Source organism: Branchiostoma floridae, chromosome 10 (genome assembly GCF_000003815.2).
Source record: "Branchiostoma floridae strain S238N-H82 chromosome 10, Bfl_VNyyK, whole genome shotgun sequence".
Classification (NCBI taxonomy): Eukaryota; Metazoa; Chordata; class Leptocardii; order Amphioxiformes; family Branchiostomatidae; genus Branchiostoma; species Branchiostoma floridae.
The window spans coordinates 8549178-8575261 of NC_049988.1; the positions used below are offsets into that span (position 1 = coordinate 8549178).

At 41.4% G+C, this 26084-nt stretch overlaps 1 protein-coding gene across 7 annotated transcripts in view; it reads right to left on the reverse strand.

The window, feature by feature from the left end:
- Positions 1-26084, reverse strand: part of LOC118423783 (calcitonin gene-related peptide type 1 receptor-like) — a 135488-nt gene that overhangs the window by 28758 nt on the left and 80646 nt on the right. For 5 of the 7 annotated variants that reach the window (XM_035832005.1, XM_035832007.1, XM_035832002.1 and 2 more), the window contains exons 2-3: positions 14675-14753; positions 13632-13764 (exon numbers count right to left, since the gene is read on the reverse strand). The gene's annotated coding sequence lies outside the window, so the exon portion shown is untranslated. Of the gene's footprint in view, positions 1-6746; positions 6864-13631; positions 13765-14674; positions 14754-25966; positions 26076-26084 lie in introns of those variants that run through there. The other 2 variants (XM_035832004.1, XM_035832006.1) reach the window with 2 other exon arrangements.

Consider the following 26084-nt stretch of genomic DNA (forward strand, 5'->3'; position numbering starts at 1 on the left):
CAATGTGCTCTGATAAGTCAAATAATAATCTGCTTGCTGTTATATACCTTTCATCAATGGAAAGCCGTAATGTTAGAAAGTTTGACTTTATGAGCATTTATTTGTTACAGTAAAACTATGTAGATATAAACTGGCACCTGCATAGTGGCCCTTGTAATGATGTCAGGCGTTAAGCAGATAACAGAAATTGTCCTTAAATTGGCGTAATTTGTCGGAAAGCTTTTAATAACTATGCTAGATTCAAACTTGCTTTAACAACTCACCTAATGATGCTACATTTTTTGGCATAAACATCCTAGTACCCAGAGATCTCAACTGCTACTCTAAGAAGTCCAACTCTTCATATTCTGCTATTCACTGAGGCAAGTCGGCTTGGAGATTACCCTTTTTAATGGTCGCAAATGGCTTTTTATCTCCGCAATGTCGTTTGCTAACAGCCTACCCTCTATCCGTGAAAAGTCGTCTCCCAAGGGAGCAGTCAGCTAATGGGCAACAAAACAAATTAGGCCGAATGTGATGGAGAGAGAACACTTTCATGATTTCCCTCCGAAATCGCAGACAAGGAGGATACGCGTGTGCTGAGACGACTCTGCTAGCCGCATGCATTCTCATCCTGGTGTATTCCCGCGGGCCCTGTTGAAGGTGTTTGACCCTTTGGCAAGAGGAAATCTTGATAGAGCGGATCGGGGACAATAATGCCAGGAACGTGGCCAGAATAAATGGGAGCTCAGAAAGGATTTAGCAGGATAACCACTGTCACAGTTTGCTGTATACTAGTATGCTATGGGGGACAGAGATATCTGGAAGTAGAGAGTAGACATTAGGGCTGGGTACCGGTGTACCGGTACAAAACCGTTTTTTCTCATTGGACTGGTCCAGAAAAACCGGACCTGAAAAAATTTGGTGGACCTATATTGGAAAATGAACTGATTATATGATCTGGCATTAACACGTTTTCGGGGTTACCGGTATAGGCAAATAACAAGAGCGAATCAGAGTAGACTCTATAGTCATTTTACCAACTTTTACAGTCAATCGTACAGAGGTAGTTAGCCTTGTAGGATTTTTAAAACGCTAGTGGGAGTCGAATACTACACAAAACAGATGCGTTTGTAGCAAAAAGGACCATTGTTTTGAGTATCGTCCATTCACAAGTTTTCACATAATGAATCAGGTCCAAGTTCAGGTCCGGACCTGGACCTAATCCTCTGGACCTGAACTGGACCTGAATTTTCTGTACCGGTACTCACCCCTAGTAGACATGGTCTGGGCAACTCGCCCATGATGATAATGATGATGATGATGATGCTGTATACTCACATATGAAACTAAATTGCTGAAACTAAGCTTAGAGATTTGGTGGAAGAAAAAGAACTTGAAATTTGTATTATAAGTGTTATCAATTGTTCAGAAAATTATAGGCATCTTCACATACAAAATATCAAAACATGGTGTTGAAAGTACATATTGTATTCTCTTTGGTCCTAATATTTCAAAGCTTCAATTGCCATTAATAGAAGAGTCTTTATAATAGAAAAATGCATAGAAAAATGTTTGAAGCAGCTGCAAAATAGTCTGTAATTTGGGAACCTCCAATTTTCTTCTCAGTAACACTGTATAATTCTTTTCAAACTGCCTGAGTGGCAATGTGCAGACCATGATAGGGAAATAAACGATTGGCTGAGTTCCACAATAATAATGGTCTACATCAACAACATTGATTTCCTACTTACAAAATTGCAGCTTTCAAAAATCTCAACTAGTAATTTCAGTGTCTATTATTTTGAAAATTTCAGCTTACAGGTTACTGATTACCTGTCATATAATGAACACCCTGTACTTTCAGACTGAATGCTATGATGTTGTTGTTAAATACAGAAGTTAAACATGATTCGTGGTTCAGAAATATCCTCCATCATTGGTGAATTGCTACCTACCCAAGTACGTTTTGTACATGGATAAGTGAACTTCAAGACTATATGATACGTAGTCTTTAAATCAATATTACAAGCCAACATGAAAGATGGACAGGGGTGAGAGTGCTGTATTATCAAATCTTTCAATGTAACATTAAAGTTCTGTGGTTTGTAAGTTATTGACTTTCAATATTGTATGTACAACATATGGGACCAGCCCTATGGACTACTGCTATACACCTTCTATATTCCCTTTCCCTATTAAAGTATCATAACATCACAGCTGGCTAGTTATAGGTAATGTCAGCATTCACTTTATCATTCCTCTACTTCCATTTGGTCCTCATATGTATGGATTTGCAGTGTCTTCCCGAGAGTGAACATATCCTCTGTTTTGGCAGCGCACCAGATTCGATACTAAATGTTGAGATGAATTCTAAGCTGATAGATTGCATGGTGTATTCTGCCTCATGGTTGGTAATATATCACTGTCTACGCAGTGGATAAAGGGATGTAAAGGCTCTACTTCTTCCGTTTCTAGAGCTTTATGTTATGAAACTCCATTTCTTTTATGTAACAGTTATCTTCCTGCCATAAATAGGTCCTGAACCCTACATTTGCATTATCCAGCCAGTATGGTGGTAATACATTGGGGATTTTTAATATCAACATTGATTGAACAAGTTTACAATTGTTCTATTTGGTGAGATAAAACTCTGAAGCAATCAAAACAGTGATTTCTTATTTTGTATGTGATTTTACTTACTTTTTCTTCACTCTATGCTTATGGCAACCTGTAACATTAATGTAACTTGTAGTTACCTTTTTGTTAGATTTGTCTTCAAAGAGAGTTGCTACATAATGTTGCAGATACAGGAAAACAAGGGGAAAATTCTGAAAGGTAAAAAAAAGCAGTTCCACTTTTGGCACATCGCTAGTTGTCGCTTCATCGATCAATGTGTGTAGATCATGAATCTTGAAAGGATTCCCCACAATTTCATTTCAACTAACAGAATTGGATGAGATACTGTCTTAAGTGGTACTAAACCAATTTACACTGCTATCTCTGTTATATAATGGTGCATGATATAACAGAGGCTAACGCATTACCGACCACAAATACAGACCTGAGAAAGCTTACCACATGACAGCATGCCTCATGACAGCATGCCATAATGTAATGAGCCGAAAACCCTCAAAGTAGCTGTTGATTATTCGCATTACTAATTCCCTAGTGGCCCATAGGAAATAAAGCTAAACGGTGACCTTTCACAGCGCATTGAGCATCAAGTGATTGCATCTAACAATGCACACAGAAAGCAATACATAAAACATTGACATCACAGGGAAAAAAAAATTTAAAAAAAAACGTCTTCCAGAAAAAGAGGTAAAGATTAGCAAGTAAAAGCAGCCTAGTATTTTGATAGAGTCCAGAAATGCACAGAAATTGTGCATTGGTTTAAAACACAGCAGCTATGGGTTACCAAAACAATGAAAGTTTTTAACCTGTTTTGAATGTGATTGCAATAAATTTCTAACAAGGACAGTGATGGCCACTACACTATTATTGCAACTGTTTGTAAATATGGTTGTGACATATTGTAAATATGGCAATTTTTTTTCTTTTCGACTCACACACAATACTATAGGGCGACCACAACAGTAGAAGAAGAACACACCAGAAAAACAATATGCTTTTCACTACGGGAAAAACATAATAGAAATGGATGAAACGTAACGCTTCTTCAACTCTGTAGGGCCCACCGAGTTAAAAAGATAGGAGATAGATACCAGACTACGTCAACCCTACGACTTGGTGGTCAAACTGAAATGTAAATTTTCACCAAAATGCGTTGATAGCCGACAGCCCGACACTTTAACAAGGGTTCAACTTCACAATCACGCCCATGATGGGATTATTGACGTCATTGCAACTCTTGATGAGGAAAACGCTCACACCCTCAGGAATATGAGTTGCGTGTTTCCGGTAACTTCACTTCTGCCGCATCGCCAAATTATCGGCGGACGGAAATTAAACAGTGCGGGCGAACCTTTACACTAGTTTGAGGTAAAAGATAAAAAGCCTTTTTTGATCACGGAAGGGGAAATTAAAATGAAGCAATGGGGAATAAAAGGGCAGGGGGTTCGTTTGTACATAAAACTAAGAAACTTTTCTTATTTACGATACCGTCTTTGGCGTTATAACGGCAACATACGGAAACGTAGGGCAACTGTATGGCACATGTCCTTGGTTCTGATATTGCTGTCTAACATCAACAGTTGTAAATAGGGGTGGGTACCGGTACAGAACCGTTCTTTCTTGTTGGACCGGCCCGAAAAATAAGGCAACATACGATGAACGTAGGGAATTGTGTGGTATCTGTCCTTGGTGCTGATATTGCTGTCTAACGACAACAGTTATAAATAGGGGTGGGTACCGGTACAGAACCGTTCTTTCTTGTTGGACCGGCCCGAAAAATAAGGCAACATACGATGAACGTAGGGAATTGTGTGGTATCTGTCCTTGGTGCTGATATTGCTGTCTAACGACAACAGTTATAAATAGGGGTGGGTACCGGTACAGAACCGTTCTTTCTTGTTGGACCGGCCCGAAAAATAAGGCAACATACGATGAACGTAGGGAATTGTGTGGTATCTGTCCTTGGTGCTGATATTGCTGTCTAACGACAACAGTTGTAAATAGGGGTATCGGTACATAACACGTTCTTAGTTGTTGGACCGGTCCGAAAAAAACGGACATGAAAAATCCTTGGAACCGATTTTGGACCGAGTAGCAATGAACATATTATATCGACAGGCGTTCACACGTTTTGGTGGCTACCGGTTCAATAATAACAAGAGCGAAGTAGAGTAGGGTTTATAGTCATGTCTACCAAGTTTCTACAGTCAAACATAGTGTTGTTTACATTCTGATCCTCTGAACCTGAACCGGACCTGTACCTGAATTTTCTCTAGTTGTAAACACTGCTCTATACCACAATTGGCCAATAAAAAGGGTTTGTTATGCCTGCAAGCCAATCGACAGTGTCTTCCCATTTCGCTAATCACCAGGGAAAATTCAATGGTCTGTTGAAATGTTCGCGTAGGAGCTAATGGGAAGAGGGAAGTCGTTTTCTTTTCAAGGTGACGCGGCTTGCGTTTGGAGCTGCACGTATTCCCATGATGACTGAAATTGGAGCAACTTATCAACCTGTCTCTTTTAAAGGTCGACCAGTTTCTATTACATCTATTTTAGGGTGTTGTTAAGCTATACACCGGCTAATTTACTAACTTCAGATAGGCCCGTGGCTAGAACCGCATCATGGTACTTCTTCTATCGTAGTTTCGTAGTTGCTACATTATGTTATGGCGCATGTTTGTTTTGCATGTACGAGTTATACACATCTAAGTTGGCACTTTTGGTATCTAATTTTAAATGTTATCTAGTTCTTCTTCTCAAGTACGGTAAGCTCGCCGCTCTTAACATTTTTACCACGAATAAGGACCTAACAGCTGACAACTGGTTAGGATGTCAGGGGTGCACGAATACTCCCATTAAAACTCCTTTCGCTCCGAAGCCATGGCAAAATGCCCAAGTTTTCTCAGCGTCAGCACTGGGCGGAATTTGGGCAAAGCCATTTGGTGGAAAATTGGTCTAGAACGTATTCTGGAGGACTGGTTATGTGTGAGACTGTGTAGAGTACTTGAGACATGATTTTCGTGTGGACTACGCAGAACCGAAAATTACAGCTTTTCAGAGTTGTCGCGCATACAGTTGACACATAGATCGAGTGTAAAGTACCCTACTCAGAAATGCTACTCACTATCTACGTCTCACATGGTCAGTGCGGATTCTATTCCAACTTTGTACAAACTAGCGTTGGCCAAATCCCAGCTGCTAGTGAGAACACCTCGATACCGTGCCAAGTGAAAGGAGAGAGTTTAATGCGGGTGTGGTAGTACTGACACGTTTGAAATGAAGCCTGTCACGCCATAATATACCAACACCGGGCGTTAGAACCACCTGCTTTCCTGTTATCACGCATTTCCTTTATCCTTCCATTTCTGAGGTAATGCATTGGACGTGCGGCAACTAATGATAATGATTCCGTTCAAGGCCTTTCACACGAACATTTGATGCCCTGTGTCCTTCATGCTTGCTATGAAAATGTACTTTTCGCAGTTAACGAGCCACTTTCGGGGAATTACAAAGGGGCACATGCCAAGGCTTAAACACACCCTCACTGCGGGGTTCCGATGGCTAATTTTACAGAAGGAGAGCTGTACTCTTAGGAAAATGAATCTAATGACATTTCACAATGAGTCAATGGAGAATTGTAACGCCTTCTAGAATATGCTGCCGAAATACATGGTTCAGAAAAACCGTACCTCTGACATTTCATCCGACCATATTTCCTTACAACGTGTCGTGAAAGACGTCATGAAATGACGGCGGAAGAAGGACTTTAGGAGTAGACATCAAAATGTACTACCGATATCATATCATTACAACTTATTGCAATTATAAAATACCATCTGTACATATTGTCGCTCGCCCCATAGAATAGCTAGTATTGCAGGTTCTTTAATTTGGATAAATCTTGCCAATTTTTGTATCCACCGGTAAAGTGATTAGCTGAAAAATGCCCACACGTCAAAACCCAAAAATATATATCAAGGGATATTCGGAATCCTTACTTGTCAGTGTAGTAAAGTAAAGTACGTGTATCGGAACATGCGAGTTACATCTATAAAATGAACTCAATACGCACAATACCAGCTCGTTGTCAAAATAGTTCAATAAAGGCAGAGAAAACAGATAGTACTTACTCAACACCGGGTAAGAAAACGAAAGCAAAGCCGCGCCCCTGGATTTTCCCTCTCACACTGTCGATTGAGGTTTGTCTAAAATACAGCTACATCAACCTTGGGATCAATCTGAGTAACCAATCGTAGCGAACAGAAGTATCCCACTTTTAGGTCAGGACTCTGGAATGAAACCGGCTTCCAATGGGAATGAGGTGGCAAGGCTCACATTGGGCAGGGCCTGGGACATACCACGGGAACCATTTATAGGGGTTCTACGGTAAATAACACATTTTTGTTTTTATTTCTGTAATTTTGACTAAATTCTTGTATTTCTGGAATGTCGTAAAATCATTCCCCACTATAAAAAATATCGTTATTGTTGTCAGTGCGCTGTTTTCGTTTCCAAGTTGTCAAATGTCCCATTTTGGCACACCCCTAGATCCCAACATGGATTCGTCCATTCAGACGACAATACATCTCTGTTGTCAAAAATATAAATAGCGGATCTTGCGCAGCTATCCTATCACCGATAATTGCTGATCTGTACATGGTTTTCTTTTTCAAGTTGCCTCATTTCGGCGCACCCCTGGATTCCATCATGGATTCGTCCATTCAGACGACAATTCATCTCGCACAATGTCTCTGTTGTCAAAGATATAAATAGAATACCCTGTGGAAACACCGATAATTGCTGATCCCCACGGGATCACGACGTCACAAAGGATTGTATGGCAAACACTTGTAATTGAATTGGACGTGAGTGCCAATACCGGTTATCACATCTCGCGTATATCATAACATCGTTTTCAGTTGATATGAGAGGCTCTTACACTAAGGAAAACAAAACTGTAATTGAACACGCACGAATTAAGTTCCTTATTTCCGTTTTTGTTAATATAGCTATATCAAATGCAATTATGTGCCAACCAAGTGCCTTCAACAGTGTTACACATATACTACAGCGTGTTTTTTTTGTCCTGATATGCCACGACTGCCGAATAGCATCCAGATAAACCTTTATTGACATTCATACATTTTCATAGCATGAAACAGCTTTTACTATCTTCTATTTCTATCTTGGTGTCAGCAACCCCCAGTCTTTAAATGCGTGTTATAAGATTTTGTAGCAATGTTTGTGACGTGTCGACTGTGGGCTTGAGTGACTGCCACTCAACGATAAAATAACTGAAGTGAGTCAAACAGGTCAACAGGTATTTACAGCGCAAGACTATAATTCTTCTCCATACAGGGCACTTAAACCATATACATTCTTACTGTCGTTATTGCTTTACATTCTGTAAGAAGTACAAAAAGCCAATGAACTATACGGATTCATGTGGTACAAGTAAAACTTAACGTTTGTGACAAGAAGGCACTGCGCACACTTCATCATTGTTAACAAGACCGTGTACTCTTTCCTATGATGACGTCAATACATGCACAAGCACCGCCGCTGCCTGCCAACGCGAATCTGGTGTATGACAGGTTATAGCAGTGACAAAATGAAACACGGATATAAAGGACAAAACTGGTAAATATACAAGAAAAAAAGGGCAAGAAGATATCAGTAGGGACACTTGGAACAGCCCTATACAAGCTATTCCGAAGAGCTTCAAACTGATTGAAAATTCAGTAGTTCCGTCACCATACAACCGAAATTAAGGTAAATTCCAAACATAACAGAGACCCTTTTTACCCTATCCCCCAAGGTTAACTTCTTTTACAACTTAGCGGCATAAAATGAAATATGGATACAAAGGGTAAAACTAGTATATATACAATGCTAACGATAAAAAAAGGTAGGAAGATATCAGCTGAGACACTTGAAATAGCCATATACAAGCTATTCCAGAAAGCTTCAAACTGATTGAAATGCAGTTCCGTAGAATTCCCGTCTCCATACTACCGAAATGAAGGTAAATTCCAAACAGAACAGAGACCCTTTTAGCTATCCCCCAAGGCTAACTTCGTTTACAACCTACTTAAGAACTTATGAACCTGCCCCTGCCAATACCGAAAAAACACGACAAGCTGAGTGCTGATGAACTTCGTGACCGGACTCGGAAACACCAAGCGGTAAGCTGCAGCAGGGATGCCGCCGACGTCGCGCAAAGCTCCCGCCCAATTCCTGGTACCACAATTTAATCTACCTCGCTGATGATGTGGCACAAATTGATTCCGAACTTGCTTCCCACTTAAAACCGAGTTTATGAGTCAGTCGGGGACATCCAGTGGTCCAGAATTTTATAGCACTGCGTGCGTCGTGGGGAATGTTCACCGGTAAACCACCAACGTCAGAGCCTTATATCACTTTAAAGACTTGAGTACTACTGTGTAATTCTTTACCAAGGGAGAAAAGTCTCTTGAGCTGAAAAACGTTGGCTCGACAAGACATCAAAACTTGTCTGTGAGGTCTGTGGAGTATGAAAAAGAATATACCCGTTTATGCCCCCCCCCCCTCCCCCGTTATTCGAAACTTCAAACGTTGACAGCGGAAATAACGTCTATCTGATGGAATGGCTTGCTGTTACGGCATAGCAGTAAAATGTAGAAAACTCTTAAGTGCACTTTGTGTAGCTGTGTCTATAATGGTGCCTCACTTTGAACAGGCAACCCCAAGAGCCAAGAGTGGCAACAGATTTTTTACTCAGCAATATTCAGTCACTGATGCATCAAAAGTGACTGCGTCATTTTTCTAATCTATCAGTAACCCTGTAACCCTCGTCAACTTCTACGATATTCAAAGACAACGGCCATTTTAAATGCACATTTAAGAGCTACGTAAATTATACAACCAGGATATAACAAAACGATCATTATAAGTTTACACACGAATAATTGAAAACGAAAAAGGAAGGGAGACCCTTTCATTCGTTAAAGATGCACTGCAATTTTATCAAATGATAAAAACGAAGTGACAAACGGTGCGACTTGTAGATAAACGAGTAAAGATATAATCTTCAACAAATGTTCATAATAAAATCTTTCATGAGCGCAAGTTATATATGCTAATACTGGATGCCTCTCCATGACTGCAAAATTCAAATACCTTGAGGAAAAGGAAAACATATAACTTTATTCTCACACCTCTCCTCTAACCCATTTACGCATGCATACATCATGATGGCACATGTGCAGATGCCGTGCAACGTACAGTGACAAGGGCCGCCACGCTGCCGTGCTCGCGAGGAAAACAGATTATGGTCTTAGCCCGAGTCCACTTCCACTTGCAATGAAACTTGTCAGATTTTTGTCCAGCTCTTACTTCGCGGTAAATGCGGCCAATTCCATTGAAAGACTGCAAATTGCTTTGCTGGTCTCTGACCGGTCGTTGACCTTCTTATGTGAGTGTTGAAACCCTTCAATACAGGAGTCCCATTACCTTAAATACAGGAGGCCCATTACGGTTTATCGTGCTCTCAATGATTTCCTTTCACACCAGGCCAGGATGTAACGCACAGTCGGTGTCTGTGGGTGGCGATAAGGCTAAGTGAAGGTTATGTAAAGGCATTACCGGCCGAGTGCGAACGTTCAACCCTCCCTAAGTACATGTACTTTGGTAAGGTCACGTGACCAACACTACTGGTCATTGGAACATGAAGACGGCTGTAGCAGACGGTCAAAACGATGCTTATCAACTTTGAACAGTTTTTCATTGATATACCAGCTTCTGAACTACAGTTCTCTCGAAGATGTATCAGCTCTCCATGGAACTTGTCGGAAAGTCCTTTGAGCTGGAGAACTCTTCGAAGCATCTATGTCTTGAGAAGGTAGCAATGCTTGAATCGAGAGGTCAAGGTTTCCACTCCAAGCAGCATTCGGTCCGACGTTTTGTGGTTGGGAAAGTCACTTCACACTTCTTTCTTCACTCCACTAATGTGTACATTGGTACCTGACGTCTGTTAACAAGACAGGCCCATACCTTGTAACATTTGCAGCGCAGAATCTGCTGGTTGCAACCTGAGTGAAATTTGCCTCTTCAATGAATGGTCTCAAGCTATTTGCTACCTGAGGCATGGTTGTGTTATTACATATCCAACATCTTCGTACACCTTGAATAAGTCCATTAAACAGATCTTGGGTAATCTTTTACAGCAAATGGCACCGTCTTCAGATATTTGAGAATAACTTTCTTGGTTTTCTTCTGAGATATCAGCAACAGCTTTCAACGTTGTGTATGTCGGTCGTACAGCCCACATATGGAACATATACATGCTGCGTTTCCAACAACAACAATGCCCCCCCCCCCTTCCCCCGATCTCTTTAAAAACAGTCCCGAACGGACCAAAGGTTCTCGTCTCCCAACAGTTGACCCAGACGGGTTATATGAGGCTAACATCTATCTAGACCACGATGACTGATAGAAGTATTAACACTGGATGACGGATGAAGGGGCTAGAGGGGAGGTCTGGGCAAAAGGCAAGGGTTAATATAGACCATCCGTTCTGTATTATAGAACTCACGGCAACCGGCAGCCCATGGGATCCGCTAACACAGTACTAGTATTTACTCCGCTTGCGACAGTATCAGTCCACGGTGTCCAATTTGCAGTAATCCCCGACTGAGAAATGGACACGTCAAATTAGGCCAGAGATGTTTCCTCGCAAATGAAGACGAAGAACGCTATTAATGACAGTTTTCTGGTGGAGCCTGATTAGTTGTCTCCCTTAGCGTCACCGTGAGGATTACCAGAGGACAGGAGGTAATGGGTATTAGAGCTGGTTTAATCATGCTTTAGGAAGGGATCAGCAATCAGGAAAAGGTTGTGTTACTTGCGTACATGATGGGTAGTGCGTGTGACATAGTCATGCGTCAACCCGCGGCATCCTCCAACTTTTCCTGCCAATCAAAACCATCCAATTAACACTGGCCAATGGGCTTCACAATTTTGAAATGTGAGACAAGAAAAGTACATGGTGTATACTTTTGGTATCTAAACGCCCTTTTGATACGCTAATGAAACAGGATAGTCAGAGATTACTTACTTCAACCTCTTATCAGTGATGCTTTACGACCCTTTCAGTCCCACAGAGCTTGTATTGCAATGTCGCATTGTATATGACGGCAATGGCAGAGAAACACGCTCGCATGCACACATACAGAAAACACTCACACAAATACTCAATCAAATGCTGACAAGATAAAAACAACACTTCAATTTTTGTGAGATAAAATTACAAAATGCTCTCTAGAAACTTGTCCAATGAAAAAGTTGTGAAGCGGTATACTTCAGGTCTTCAATGTTGGATGTTGGCCAGAGATTTCTCCACCCCCCGCCCCCAATCCCTTTCCATATCCAGATTCCACAGATTAGTCCAGTGACCCTGCAGGCCCGCACTCGGACGTCACAAACCTTACGTGACTTTCATGGAATATCAGGCTCACAGAGATGCGATATTCAAGTGGGATCAAATCAAAAGGTCGAGCATGACCGGAGAGCAGGCCCGTTGGCAGTCGGATCTGCCGTACGGACACAGACAGCCCCGTACATGATAAGCACCTCTGACGTCTCATAACTTTTTAATGGCTCTAGTGGGGCCCTTTTATGACCCACGGTACATTTCCCGGTCCCAAGTTCATGGTGTTTTTTTTTATTGCAGAGGTGGAGTGAACCATGTGGAGCTTAATCCTTCGGGAAAACGAACGTAAGATATAGAGCGTCCTACCACCTGCGAACCCAGTTATTTGAATATGCTATATTAATGGTCGCCGAGTGGCGGTTAGGACCGGTCTCCTCAATCCTTGTGAAAATTCATCAACAAGACGAATCAATAGAAATGTAACAATGAAAAATAATACTTAACGACATCAATCTTTTCACGGATTGGATCCCCGTTCCTATGACATCACTTCATGCAGATTTTTAGCCATACAATCCAGTGAGCGACTCAGTGATCAATAGATAGCTTGTAGAGTCCTCCGTCTCGTTTCATGGATGGCTGTACCTATGTTGGGCCCTGCTGCATTTTACTTTTCAACAGGAATTCTACTACATTAACTTGCAAGCTAAAAATACAATAAGAAATTTGCTTGGCATGTACTGTGTATAGCACAGTTCTTTTTCTTGAAGGCGAAGGTTGTTCTCATTACCCTGGCGTTGGATGCACACATAATATGGGATCAAATGCATAACAGGCGGAGCAAATATCACTGTATCAGCAAGGGCCTCGGGGATAGACGGGAGCAGTTACGCGACATGATTCTCACATGCGTCAGAGGGCAGATCAGTCAATGAGCAAATACATGTCACTTGCTGATGGCTGATAACGCCTACGCTGCAAATTTCTGGGCTTCAGTGAGGCATACTGCATACTTACATATACACTAGCTGGGATGAGTCTATTTTTTGTTCAGCATAACAACATGACATCTATTATCTATTTATAGGCGAAACATCATTGTAATCACACATGTATATCATAGCTTATTTTTTCAAAGACAAAACGGTCGTTACCGCCTCGTGCTGTTAACATGTGCCTTCGTGAGAAGATTCTACGAATTGTGGGAAACTTACATGGACCATATGGCCATGCAAGGGCCCAGTCTTCGAGTATGACTTGTCTTGCCATAACTCAGGAAACCCCGGAATAAGGTTAGAATATCCCATTTTCATGTCAGATCTCTTTAGTAGTAATGGTTTATTGAGAAATCCGTATCACTACATTCGCAGCCCGAAGGACGCGTTGGTGTGCGATATTACAATCAATAAAAATTCCACACGGTTACTCAACTCTCATACATTGCCCCAGACTCTAGTTTTCCCGAAAATAAATACATATATAAATGTGTAATGATACACTATCTCCACACACTTGCACTGTACTTTCATGCTCATCTAGTTTTCCCTTACTTTCTTGAACAATAGAAGGTCTGAAACAATTCTGTTGAAACAAAAAAAAATCCTACCTGTTCGTTGTTGAGTTGCCTTCCTTCCTTCGTGCCGTCTACTGCGTGTGGACGGCCTTTCGAGAGATCTCCCGGCTTACCGTCGCCAAACTGGGGACTCGGGGCGGACACGAGTTCAGTCCTACCGTATCACCTGTAAAAATATCCAAAAAAAAATGTAGACTGGAACGTAGACAGTTGCCGGGACCTGCACAGGTCAGCTCTGCAGTATCAGCACTAACGAGCCCTTGAGGACATTTTGTCTAAACCCTTACTTGATTCAAGCTGGCAAAATCACCGGTGTGGGCTTAGTTGGCCAACCGGGGATACAAGCTTATACTACGGACGAACCCGAACCCAGCCTACAGGTTAAGCTCGTAACAAACCTATCCGTAATTTTGACTTTTATGATATTTTACACTGAATTTTCGTGTTGAAATTACAACATGTATTCCCTATTGAAATTAACGGCAATAACATTTGATTTTAGATGGAGTCCGAGATAGGCAAGAGTCCACAGGCAACTGTCAAAAACATGTCTTTGCTCCCAACGTTGTGCCCATAATATAACAGCAGACTTACAAAGTTAACTATAAAATGATAACACCTGTTTATAATATCTATCCTGATGCGCGGTGTAGCATTCAAGTTGGAAAAATGTCGATAAATTTACTCCACTTTTTAGTAGACACACTGCCACAATGATATATTGTTCAATACCGTCTTGCACCACATTAATACACAGGCACAGGCTTTTACCAAATGAAAATACATCTAGATTGGTTTATTATACATTCATAATATCTATAATGTACTTTGTGAACGACTGTGTTATATCACCCAAGATGTAATAGTACGTAATGTTGGAAAGTGGGGTTTATGTACATAAGTATTTTTCTTGGCACGCGTCCCAGAAAAATGCATAATTCATAAAATAAAACACATAAAAACGGTTGTACTTAGCGACCCAGCAGGTCCAAGAAGTGATCCCACCATTTGACGTTTATTGAGATTTATTTGCATCTTACGATAGATTGTAAGAAGGTTATACTTGAGATACGTACCGTAAACTGGCGTCTCCTGAAAACTGGCGTCTTCGGCGCGGCTTCGAGTGGAGTCAGCAAGACGGTCTCCTCACCCCACCTGCACACAAATGAGACGGGAGTGATGTTAATCGGCAGTTCAAACTCTTATCGGCTGAGCTGTTGAATTTTGCATGGAACTAGTTAATGTATGGGGCGTGCCTAAAGCGTGCCCTCGCAAAGAGAGCACACAGGAAATAAACGCGACAGGAAATGGATTCCAAGTCTATAAGCATAACGTTTAGGCGTGTGACTTCATCAATTCTCATATGATTACTCTTCTAGAGTTCTGGATTTTCTGAGGAAAATCTTGCCTTCCGCGTTTCACTTACAACGATCTGACGCTTGCAATACGCAACGTACATGTCTTTTACCGTATTGTGGCAGGTTTTTGTTTTGTTCATTTTTATCTTACCAGGGGTTACATATCGACTTATCATAGCGCTTTTTAATGTGCACTGGGGAGTAACCCCAGACATGTACATACATATAAATTTCCTCATACAGATAGGGCTAGATATTACCAGTAATTTTTTTTTAATTTTGCTAAATTAAGAATGTCTATGTTGTTGTCTGCATATCTTTTGGCAGCCAACACCTTCTCAACGAGAAATTGCCACCAAAAGAGCACGGCTATGGCATATTCATAACACGACATATCAAATAGGGAAATTCAGCTGCAGTACCATAAACAGATACTAGAGGGTCAAAAATCGAAGTTCCTTCGATTTGTCGACAGCCATCAACAAACTACATATCAATGACGTCGCCACAACCTTAAGAGTTATGCTGTTCAAACATACAAACATACACAGAGAGACCCCAAAACATAACCGCCTTGTCAAAGTTAAGAATATACACACATATTATGCATATATTATTTCCTGTTTTAAAAACGTAGAAATCTTAACACAAGATCAATCACAACCGCCCACACTACTGTAATCGTGACAGGCGCTAATCTAAAGATTATTACAACACACTACATGTAATGGGATGTGTGTCGTTTCCTTTCCAATATCTGCAGATGACGAGGTGTCTTGTTAGCCTCTACCAGGCTCTGTGGATAACTGGTCAAATAGTAGACATTGAACTAACAGAGGGAATAGTGTGCTAGGGGAGTCGTCCGGCCAGAGGAGTCAGTATGCAATCTGCTGTGTTGACCAGCGATCCGGGGAGCCTGGCAGCCTCCACCAGGCCTTCCTACGGGGGTACTGGGATCGTAGAACTCGGCAAGAATCGGGAAATTTGGCAGGGGAGTCAGTTCACGCTAAGGTTCATGTCCCCCCTCGTTGCCGACCAACTCCTCTGGTAGCAAAACTCTCCTGGCAAATTATTCACCCTACAATAGCTAACTAGCGTAGTCAGTCAGGTAGAGACGAGAGGTTAGTGCCTTATCAGCAAACTCAGATAAATGACAGGTATATGTGTTGATTGATGCTTGCCTAGCGGAAAGGCTTTGCGGTGGCTTTACCCAATGATAGTGGTTTTGTGGGTGACTTAAAAGTGATTATGCGTTCTACCCTCTGGCAGCTTCATTTAAAACTGCAACTTCCAGAATATTTTTGCAAGCTGTACATTTTTTGGCTTCTCTCTTTTGGACCTCCAAATACGAGACAAACGTACAGCAAAACTAGCCTCCATAGCAGGCTATCTGGGGCAGTCAGAAAAGGCCAGCAATCAGCGACCCAGTACAAATAGAAATGGCAAAAGTGTATTATGAGCCCAAAAAAGGCCCCAGAGAGCCTGCTATGGAGGCTAAAGCAAAACAAGTCCAGTTATCAAAATTGCAATGAGAAATTATTCACACAAAAAAAACGCGTCACAACAGACACTGACAGACTGCAATTTTCTATGCTTCAGCCGTCCAGCGAATCTGCTTGTCAGTCTTATCTCACAGCAGCTTCATATTTTTGCAGCTGTCTGGAAAGAAACCCTTTGGCACGTCTTGCCAATTCCTTAAAGACTCCAAGTCGTCATCCAAAGTCTCCAGCCTTAATAACATGTCAAAAGTAAAATTTCCCGTGAGAAGCAGCCTTTAGGTATGTGAACATGGCATGCCAAGATGTCTGGCGATAAACAATGTCGAACGCTCCGGAAGGCATTGCCAAGTCTCGCGTGGATGTGCGTGAGTTGAGATAAGTCCACATATCGCGTACGTAGCGTACGTGACTTTCCGAGCGCGACGTGTGTGTGCGGTCTCTAGTGGTCCCATTCGTCGTATCGCAAGTGGGTTTTAACCTTCGGGTTCATCCGCAAAAGCACCATTCTCCATATGAGTGGCTATTCATAAAGGTCTCTGGGTGTGAACATGAATGTATATCATATAACCCGGACATACTCATACCGAAGGTCGCTGACCGAGCTCTACGATTCAGGAGGACGTATTCCAACCACTCTGCCTCAATTCAAACAGCGTAACTATATATATATATTAAACCTCTAAGTAGATGTTTGCGTTAGAGTTGCCCCACTTTAAGGGACAGTTGGTCATTGGGAGAGAACAGAAACAAGTTGGTATTGAGTCCCTCTATGCATCTACTAGTTCTTGGAGATTGAATGTAATATTTCCTGTCCAAACAAGGCTTTAATTGAGGTATTAATGTTAATATGTAGATTTAAGCTCGTGAACGCCTTCTAGGAAAAGATCAAAGCAAAACTTATATCTTTGCAGTTATATCTTTCTTCACACTCCAGAACTTCGAATTCGTTTCCTGTCTTTCATAAGATCCGAAAGACGCATAAAATTCGTCGGTTACACACCAAGTCGACTGTCATTTCAGTTTAATAGACGTATGGTATCCAAACTTTCAACGTGCTTTGCAAATGGTTTATATCATCCATTACATGGGGGAAGTAATCAAGTTGATCAAATGCGCCCGTATGTGGACATTTTACTATCTTCTTGGGTATAGGTGCGAGCACACACGGTGACGGCAAAACTAGTAATATGATAGATTGTTATCAAATGTTAGAATATTGTATCATATCAAATCAGGATCCTGACGTCAGGATATAGTTTCGATATATGCACAGGTAAAGGTAAACAAAATGGCCGTGACGTACTACAATATAATTCTTGCACGTCTACTCAATGAGGGACGCGTGTCTAGTTAAGCCTCAATTTGGCCTGTAGTAATTGCGTCACTAGACAAAAACAATTTCAGTGGTCAGACAGACCGCCTGTTAGATCAGACAAGTAGGCAACGAGCTGGCATGGCGATAGTAAATTCGGCGGCGCTGTTGTTATTGAACAACATTTCGACATACTAAACCAAACATCTAGACATCTGAGGGAATTGTTTTATATTAGAGCCCAGCCCCTTTTTCAAATACCTGACCTTGGAATTGCTTCCGTGATGCTCAATTGTACCGTTACATAATCACAACAAAGGATTTGAACAGAATAGTCTTGAAGTAAACACCAGGTCCAAGAATAACTGTTTCAGCGGAGGGTTACAAAGGTCCTCGCCGTAAAACCCAGATTTATAACGGAGAACATTCCGGCATACTAAAGACATCTGAGGGAATTGTTTTATATTGGAGCCCGCTCCCTTTTTTTCAAATACCCGACCTTGCAATTGTAACTGTTATATAATCACAGCACAAGATTTGAATGGAACGGTCTAGAAGCAAACACCAGGTCCAAGAATAACTGTTTCAGCGGAGGGTTACAAAGGTCTTAAGGACGTAAAACCCAGATTTATAACGACATTTATGTGATGTCGTGATTGGGAGTCCGTGGCTTGGCGCATACTTACCTAAAGTACCCGTTTCTCGGTAACGTGCCATGGTGACAAGGCAGCCTGTGATAGTCGGCTTTTACATCCATTAAACAGCTTATTTCTATAAGGCCATGAGTTTAACGACATTCACAAGATTCTTTATGGTCGTCGCAATTCCATCTTATTAATGACTGATTTATTTGCAAATCCATGCCCGTGGGCTAATTGCAAGGGTACAGACAGTAATAAGTAACAAATGTCTATTCTATATAGCAATCTATATACATGATTCTACATTGTTTACTGGGAGGTTTGACTTCGAGGCAGTGGCTGATGAAAAGTCCCACGTCTTTAATGATTAGTGGGTTCTGTGATTTCAACAAGAATATAGTTTTTTGGAGGTCTACCTACTGGTGAAAAGTTAATAGGCAGGAATGGATTGGCAACTGGTCTATTCGCCAAGAAGAAGCAAGTGGCGAATTAAGAGCTAAAGATACGGACTGCTAGAAATGGCGAATACTGAGAGGCATCTTACATCTGGATGATTGGAGATCCGTACATGTAGTCATTTGCATTTGGCAAGGAAACACGGAATTGTTAATTGGCAATTGTGTAAAAATGTTCCTGAAATTCAAGTAGTTGGATGGCCAATTTCCCCACATCATTCTACATTTGAAAACTTTTTTTATGCGCCATTGTCCTTTACTGCCAGCGAAAACCTCTCCAACGCTATGCCAGGGAATCCTCCCAGTCCGTAACGGATCTATCTCCGCCGCAATGCATACTTATTTTCAAACGATAGCGCAAAGACCATAATCCTTTTGAATAGACCCAACTGAGCACGACTCGGACTTCAAGATTATTTCACACAGAAGTGGCGGGGCCATGGGGAGCAGGAGGTTTTTAAAAGAGCTTACGGGACGATAGATTGCGGGTAAGATCCCCGCCCGAGTTATACTAAAAACCTTAAAAACTTGTGAGAAAGATCACGGTAGTTTGTTCGTTTTATTCAGATCTCCTTCAGTGATACATGGTCACTATTCTTCCTGGAGTCAAAGATGACCACACCACTACCAGTACACAGTGAACTAGCGTCCTACTGTAGTGTTTGCACAACTGTGTGGCCTAAGGGCTATAAAATGTAGTTATAAAATGTAGTTATAAATGGAGGTAAGCGCCAACTTATATAACATGTGGTGTGGGGAAGACTTTAACTTACGTAACAACAGAATAAGATATTCTTGCATCAATCTTACTGTCTTAGAATCCTGGTGGAAACTAATGTACAGGCTAGTACATGTACATACCTGAAGTTGTTCTCTCGCGAAATTTTATCGAATTTTTAACGATAATCAAACGATAAACAATCTGCACGTCAGAAACGTTTGCAATTCCACCCTGCCATTTACCACTTACGAGGCACGTAGTCCTGTGAGAGATAAATTATGGACAGCGGTACAACTTGATCGACTTAACATTCAATGTAATCATGAAGCAATAGGGTCTATTGAATTGAAGAAGATGGGTTTGACATTTCATACTGTAGCTCAATAGAAACGACGACTGCATTTTGAAATGGTGCTGGCGCAATGCTCAGGCCGAAAGGAATACATTTAAACATTTAGGAACACTGCGAACAATCAAAGAAGATACGGGTTTACAAAACTCAATTAAATTGAAAGGCACAAAACATTTAAATTATACAACTTATTTCAGGCACAAATATATCTTCAAGGGGAGTAAATCTGGCAATATAAATCATAGATCTATATTCTATATTCAACTCTGAATGGAGCACGGTGAATGGAGACGGGAGACGCCACAAGCTATCTGCTGCGTTTACACCATTGCTCACTGAATCACGTGTCTACCATCTACACTGAATGACCCATACCCTTGCCTTTACAAAGATCTATGTCATACAGACGAAAAGTTTGGGTACAGTACATGAAGTTCTTTGCGTTGGTAATTTTAGTTTGAAGATCTTTCTTGGTGATAAATATTGCGTTACTGTGATATGGATGAAGCATACATTCGGCGGGGTCTAATAGACCAAACCGTGATCTCAAACGGCGTACAAACAGCAGTTGCTTGAAGCTTGTTGAATCTTATCATCTTAGGAGGGGGTGGTTAGTGATCCTGTCTACTGCGTCCTGTTCTATCTACCCCCTGGGTGTTTTAAATGAAATAGCCATGTAAGAGCATGGCGTCCATAGAGCGTACTACTTGACAAATGGACCATTGCAGCGCAATCCTTCACGCACAACGCTACTCCCAGAACTTTTTTCTGTAACAAGAGCTCTGTGAGTTAAAACTTTAATCCTGTAAGTGAGTAACTGCCTTATGTTGGCGGACACGGTGGAATTTATTGCTCCGGCGACGCTCATCCCTTCCCGTGTGCTCCCGTCGACTGTTAAGAGGATCTCAAGCTGCCTAGTCTTTTGTACGCTAGGGAGAGTTACAAACAGCGTTTCAGGAGATTTTAAACTGGGAGGTCTGTGACCTGCTGGAGGCTGAGGTGCTGAATACTAATTTCTAAACACAGGTGTTTTTTTGCTGGCAAAGTTTCCGATAAAAACGCCCCTGCAGCTCCAAACACAAACCGAAAGGGGGCCTAAAACAAAATAAAGAAATTACCACTTCTCTGCTTTCACAAATGCTATATGTAGACCATGTTTCCATAACAGAATCTTCGGTGGATCCTCTGCTGAAAATATGCTTAACAGCTATGTTTCTCATAATATGAACATGTACTCAAACATAAGAGAATACGCCAAAAAAAAAGAGACAGAACCATACATCTGCTTGAATATCACGATATACAATTCTCATCACGTCACAGTTTCCGTTCACCTGATAAGGGAATGCTCCCAGGAACTATAAACTGATTAGTCCTTTTTTCTGGGATCGATGACTGAAACTAAAAATAGAGTGGATAGACTTTCTCGTAATCAGTTATGAATTTGGTTTCTAGGCAAATAACTAATATAACAAGGCTGTGTCTGCTGCACAACGTACAAAGCAAAATATGAAAGTTTGAATTTCAGTCATACCACAAACAGGGAAAAACATAAAGATATCACAAAGACATATTATATTAAAATCAATTCTCTTTTGTTTAGACGTCTATGACAACGCACAAGAAAAGCGAGATATAAAAGCGAAGACTTACAAAGCGTTAATTTGAAAACAAAATGAAATCGTTTTAATATAATATCCTAGTCGATGGTGTCACCATCAACTAAGACATTAAATTGATTTCGTTAGGCATTGAAATTTAACTCAACTCAACTCACCTAGCTTCTTGTGGCAGGCCCCTTCTAACAACGTCCCTTAAAAACGTTCTTTTATTCTATAATTCGACTACAGTGAATTCCGTGCTACACACGGCCAGCTAAATCGATTGGACTAGACGAAATCATCCAAGGTCAAACCGCAGAGTGGCGACGATGTGGGCGACGTCCTTCTACATGTTCAATCAACCATTCATGAACAACAAATAATATAATCCCTAGGTAGCCTTTAGTCCAATTAAAAGGCGATTACATGACGAGTCTATTCAATCGTGACCTCGTTCCCGCCATGTTTGTGTAGGTAGGTAGGAAGGAGGCATGTTGAACAAGGACTTATTCTCTAACACGTCTAAATGCAATTGTATACCATACAATCTGGCAACGTTTCAAGGATATGTCCTACCGGTAGGTGGGCCTTTGTCATGCGATGTGGACATAAAGTCTCTCCCAGACTTACAACGCTGGCTGTTATACCACATAGCAAAGAGCCAGTCTGTGGTATGTCGGTTTGGACGAGGAACATTAACCTTAGCTGGAATGGCTCCACTGGCCAATTTCTCGATTTTATGCCGAATCCTACTATCCCCGTACCCCAGGAATCCCTGGTGGAGGCTATGAGGACATAGCTATCGCATATTGTTGAACGTCTCATATGCTTTGTAAAATCCATTTATCACCAGTTGTTTCTCTTCAAGCACAGTACAAGTTGATGTCAACTTATGTAGATGTTGACAGGGAAAGTCTAGCTGCCCTTTATTGTTTTAACCATGCAGAAATCACGACCTCCACAAAAAATCTGCTGGAGATTATGGTTTTCTGTCAGTTACAGATTTTGAGCTACCAATATTCCGTTTTCATGATTAATTCGACAATGTTTAAGCTGAAATGTACCTGATAAATGGTATGTTCTGTACATTATTCTGTTGCCAATGATGCGTTATTGTACGGCAATGTAGCATAACGTATAGCCTGAGTCGGTTATTTCCTGTTGTTGACATTATCAGGGTTATACGTCATAGGAAACTCACTTCGCGGCCGTGAAAATTATGTGGGTGGTTTTAACGTTTTATCACAAGAACATGTTGGCGTGACGCCGTCATATTATTTATTGATGGCAATGGCGTCACTACAGCAGAACTCCTGCACATTTTCCCACGCCAGGCTTGTCCTGTGGTGTGAAACCACTCTACCGTCTAACCCGGATCTAAGTGTAATACCTGTCCGACACGCAATGGGTCTAATGAGGCCTCAGGGTAACCATAAATAAACAACTGTAGTTCCGTCCACTCAGTATAAGCGCTCCGGGGATTGTGGCAGTGACGTAATCTAAACGCAGGTGCATGTGTGGCAAAGATTGTTAACCCCCTATCCAATATGTAGTGGCTTCTGTCTGAGGTACCAAATATTTGTCAGACTGCTCAACGAATTTCATAGAAACAGAACGATTTTCCCGTTTTGTGTGTTGACATGTCTTACAAGTGAAACTTATATATCGTGTGCCATATTCCAATTTTACGTCATTTCATACCTTTATTATCTTCATGGCTACCTTGCCCAACCATATGACAATGAGATCAAGGCACTAGGTAGGTAGGTATCAGTTAATGTTAGTATTGGTCATTCTCTAAGAATGGGAAGCTAGACGAGATATCTTTTAATCTAAAATTCTTCCATTTCGTTGGCAATGACAACTGTTAGTGTTAAGTAGACTTGCAGAGCAGAGTCGAATCTTTGGTTGGCTAGGGACTGTATGAATGAATGAATGCTCAACAATCGCACTAGGTACATTGCATAGCAACCAATAACGAGAATTGAGTTTGGACTACACTTCACGTATGTGTGAGTAATTGTTAATTCTCGAACTTTCTCGCGAAATCCCAGGCTGCATCACACAAGTCGACGTCTGGTGTATGTAACTGGCCGCGAATCAACAAGTACCGGTCATCTCAGGACAGGAGGTCGGCTGGGTCAGGACAGGAAGGACGCTATAATCTCATCTGGAGGCCATGCCAGAGGATCGGCGTCTGTTTGAAACGATCAGAGCCGAATTTGGGGCAGGAAAAAGTCGATTCTGGAAGCGTGCCCAATATGAGTAGGTCTCTTGGCGATGTGGCTCAGCACGTTGAGAATGAAATCGACGTTTTTATATGCTTGTGGGCATCAACATTAAGTCATTATCTGTCCATCAAGTAGCACGTTTCTTGCCCAAGTCAAGGGAAACGTAAGAAGGAAAGTAGCGCTTGTTAACCATAATCCACGGGGAAGCCTATATATCCGTTGTTTTCAAAGACAATTTAGGGACATCAAGTCGAACTTGGTTTCAAACTAGAATATTTCTAACACTCTAATTAGTTTGAAAATAGTTCAGTTTGAAACTATCGCCAGTCGACTGGACATCTCTAGATAATACGTTGAAAAACAAACAACGGATAAAGGTTAACCCGCGGATAAAGGTGAACTAGCGTTACACCTATATCTTAGAATAGCTTGCCCTTTTGACCTTGCCTGGAAGTATTTTACATCCTGAACGTCTTACGCCAAGACATACCGACTTCTGTAGACCAGTTGTGCAAAACATCTGGAGGCTTTCTTCGGTTCGTATATTTTCTACGACCTTGTTTGCAGTTTGCGAGAAACACATACAATAAACCTGGAGGTGTATTTCGAAGAATTAGAACGAGAGAATCAGATTGAAATCTTGTACTAGCCAGCGGTCTAGTTTACGGGGCGATGTCCGTTAAGTCGATGTCCGTTAAGTAGGCCGAAGTACGATTATCTGAATTCCATTTGAACACATCTACCGATCCGGCGATAATTGGTACATTACTACAGAAAGGTCAATTTCGCTCGGTCACTGGGTTCTCTAGATCATGTGTCTCCCCTCCGGCACACAACGTTACACTGGAGAAATGGTAATGGTACACTATAACGGCAAGGGTATGCATTATGGTATCTAAATTTAGAATGCAGCGTAACGGTTAGGGCGTTTGTCCCAGAACCCAGAGGTCCCGGGTTCAAATATCAAGACATTCTACAGACGCTGTTTACTTGGGAAAGACGAGAAACTTAAGATACGAGTAAAAATAGTCTCCTGGCTCCCGAGAATCGAACCCGGGCCCACCAGCTTACTAACCCAACACCATCACCACTAAGCCAAAAGGTCCGAACCAGAAAAGTGACAAAGGCACTTTATCACTTCACTCAGGTACATATGAGTACTTATCTTCGGTTACGGGCATCCGATAAGACCTGGAGGTCCCGTGTTTTTGAAAGGATGGCCACACCGCTAGCACGTTAAAGAACCCACCGCATTTATTGAAAGGCGTAGGGCACCATCCCTGTGTGAGTGGATCAATCAAATCCGTCCGAATGTACAGCTTGTATTGTTCAGTACAAACCTGGTGTGTTACGTGGTCTAGCGGGACATGTGATATATACAAAACAAGATATCCAAATATTCGTGAACTGAAATCGATTATTTTTCATGGTGTCCATATCGTAACATGATATATTGACAAAATAGTAGCCGGCAATTAGAATATAGTTTTAATAGTCTTTTCACAGAGACATCAGAAAATAACATTAAACTGAAGGCCGTTGAGCACATTTTAAGAGCATACGTGTATGGTATTGAAATAAAAATGCTTTGAAATAACAAACAGGAAACATTCTTGTTAACCTGAAATAATAGCATCAAAGGCCTACAATATTTCGGACCCAACTTGAACTCACCCCTAAGATAATGGACGGTCCCGTGGTGGCCTTTACAATCGGTCATGACCTTGTCCTGCTCTAACAAGTGCTGGTTCCAAAAATCAATCATTTACAGGCAATTAAAACACTCTCAGTGTCCGTGGGTTACTTCAATGCTTCAATTATGTCCACAAAGTCCTTTTTGCTCTCTACAAATATATGTAACGTTACACTATTTTATGGTACAATATAAATATTTATGAGAACATGTCGCGAATGTGACATTCAACTATGCCCCCCCCCCCCCTCCCTACCACCCAAACATGTAAAAAAAAAACTATTGAACAATCACAGCATATTTTGGCTGGTAAAAATTATGCTAACTTTCTGTCATGAAGAAACTAATGATTTTACTAACCATACATGTAACTTAACAGTTTTCTGACAAAGCATCGCATTTCGTAACACCACAAATAGGAAACCATTCCCTCAGAACAAGCCAACTGTGCGAAACAACGGAAAGGCAAAAATATTTCACTATCACGTTACAAGAACACACTTACCTAAGGAGAAAGATATGCTATTTCCGAAAGTTTATGCTGGCCTCTTGTTTGGCTTCCTACCATCCGGCACAGTACAAGCTTGTAGAGAGAGATAAACAGTAGCCTGATATATCCCTTC